At 48.6% G+C, this 2677-nt stretch overlaps 1 long non-coding RNA gene across 2 annotated transcripts; it reads left to right on the forward strand.

Moving 5' to 3' along the window:
* The first annotated feature begins 6 nt into the window (after positions 1–6).
* On the forward strand, positions 7–1391 carry LOC119354980. Of its 2 annotated transcripts, none has more exons than XR_005171375.1 (2): positions 7–746; positions 813–1391. It is a non-coding gene; the product is annotated as an uncharacterized LOC119354980 (long non-coding RNA). The 2 variants fall into 2 exon arrangements; XR_005171376.1 differs by having other exon boundaries at positions 818–1391.
* The last annotated feature ends 1286 nt before the right edge of the window (positions 1392–2677 follow it).

The raw sequence follows: 2677 nt of genomic DNA on the forward strand, positions 1-2677 counted from the left end.
GCATCACCAACCCCTGAGTTGTCTGGCGCTAGATCGGCGTTTGCAGCATCCCAGCATCCACCGTCGGCGCCATCCCCCCCCTCCAGCCTTTCCCCATGGCGCCCACCCTCCCGACCGGCCAGTGCTATGCTGGATGGCCGGCGACGCCCTCCCTTCCCTCCTGATCCGCCTGCGCTGCGCTAGATCTGGGCACCATCTTCACCCATCGCGCCGCCCCTGGCCGGTGATGGAGCAAGCGGCTCCACTTTGGTATAGGCTCCGGCGCCGCCCTTCCCCGACCGCATCAAGCTGCTGGTGCTGCCTGTCATCTTCTTCGGGCTTGCCTCCCATGGCCTTCCCCATGTGCTATGTCTCCTCGCAGGCGGCCGAGCCCACCACTGCTCCGTGGCCCCTCTTTGGTTCTCCTCCTGCTAGCAAGCCGGCTCAGGAAGCACGCTCCAGCCATGGTGAGCCTCCCGCGTGTGCCTGTGCAGTGCACGGTCCCTCGAGGTGCAGTGCGGCGGGTGTGCGTGCAGCCTAGCTCAAAGCAAAAGTGCAGTAATGGGGATGGAAGCGCAGGTGGAGGTGCACAATAAGCTCGATGTCGCTGACGGCCTCCCTCTGTCCATGCGCATGTGATGCAGTGTGGAACCAAGCCCAGCTCTTCACCGACCCCCCTTCATCATATTCCGGTGAGGTGCCAGCCCATGCATGATATGCAGTACTGACGGCGACGCCGTGCAGTTCGCCCTGTGAATCCTGTCCAGGTTTGGTGCTGTTTAGAAGCATTTCTACTGCTTTCAGAAAAAAATGATGAGTTGTTTTCAATGCAGTGCAGTTCAAACGCTCATTGAGGACTTGGAGCTCGCCCGCGAGTGTCTCGTGGTCCGCCCAGCTCGGGCGTGCAGTCCACTATTGGTTCCTCCACCGCTGCAAGTCCTCCACCTGTTGCGCCGTCCTCCACGGTACAGTACACACGGCCAGAGTATGCCACAGCCCACAACTCCAGCAGGGGTAAAAGAGTGTTTGCAGGATTGGCACATGTACTTCCGGCAAGGCGGCAGCGCATCCATGCAAGTTTTTTCTTCCGTGTCTTTGTATAGCTCGGCGGTGTGGCAGTGTGCACCTCCAGCGGTTCATCTCATCTGTGTGTGTGCGGTCCGGCATTGGTCATCTATGTTGCCGTGATTTGGTCGCTGTCGACTATGTATGGATGTACATCGCGGTCAAGCGATGTGTGCGGTTTGGCCTCACGAGTGTTGCCATTCGGCAACCGCGACGATGCAATTTCGTTCAATATGGCTGTTTGGTTTGTGCTATTCGCCGGGTCTTGCTATTTTTTTATTCTATCTGATTGATGGCTTGTTATGTAGAACTTGCAAAGTTTGTTTCGTAATTGTTGGAAAACTCAATATAGTTCTTCTCCCAAGTGACGTGGTTCGTTGTAAGAATTGAAAAGGAGAAAGGATTGTGTGACAAAAAAATGTTTGACTAATGATGCAACTCATTATATATGGTTTAGTGATTCTCTACATAAAAGAAAAACGATAAGGAAGCTCATTCTTGGTAGTGTCGCGGTTCATTTACGCCTGCCTTATTTAATTCACTCAATTCTTATTAGAAGCATCTGAAAAGAAGCTCGCTTTCTATTAGATGTAGCCCACTTGCTTAGTCCCTACGGTCCACTCGCTCGGTCTATGCACGTAAAAAAATTGAGTTTGTAAAAAACTCAAGCGGTTCACTTTTGGTGGTGAGGTTCATTTTTCATAGGATTGTGGTTCACCAACGCTTGACATGAAGTGCACTCCATTTCGTTTGGGAAAATTTACGTCCCACAAAAAAGAAATCATGCAGTGCACTTGTGTGTCCGATGAAGTGCGGGTTTTAGTCTAAAGAAGTGCACTCCACCTCGTTTGGGAAAATTTACGTCCCACAAAAAATAAATCATGCAGTGCATTTGTCTGTCCAATGAAGTGTTGTTTTTACTCTAAATAAGTGTGGTTTACTGTCTGATGCAGTACGGCCCGTTTACGGTAGTCTCGAGGTTCACTTTTCATAGTCTTGCAGTTCACCAACACTCGACATGAAGTGCACTCCACCTCATTTAGGAAAATTTACGAATGACAAAAAAGTAATGCGCTTCACTTATTGATAGTGTTGTGGTTCATTTACACCCGATGTGAAGTGCATTCTACTTTCTCGTCCTTGAAAAAAAATTACATTTAAATAAAATAAACCATGCAGTTCTCTAACACGTCTGATGCAGTGCGGTCTTTCATCCAATGCAGTGCGGTTTTCAGTCGGATGAAGTACCCACGTCGATTTGGGTGTCGCGAAAAACAGAGTGTCCGCATTTCGGTAAATTTAAAACTGCTCTTAAACCGTAAGGAATTAGAGAGAGTGTTCTACATGAAAAAGTTGCGTCTCGTCGATATCTTTCCAACGGCATATCATTTGAATCATTTCGACAACCGGTTTGTAAAAATTTCACGAAAAACTGCCGCTGTAACTCGTCGTCCATCGCATGATTTTTAAAATTAACTTAAAACCGTAAGGAATCTCAAAAACATTTCAACATATGAAAGTTGCGCCTCGTCCATAGCTTTTCAACAGTACATCACACGCCTCGTTTGGACAAACGGTTAAAAACTGGAGCAAAAACAGTACCGAAAATTTTAAATTTTTTGAAAAACAGAAT

Source organism: Triticum dicoccoides, chromosome 2A, assembly GCF_002162155.2.
Source record: "Triticum dicoccoides isolate Atlit2015 ecotype Zavitan chromosome 2A, WEW_v2.0, whole genome shotgun sequence".
Classification (NCBI taxonomy): Eukaryota; Viridiplantae; Streptophyta; class Magnoliopsida; order Poales; family Poaceae; genus Triticum; species Triticum dicoccoides.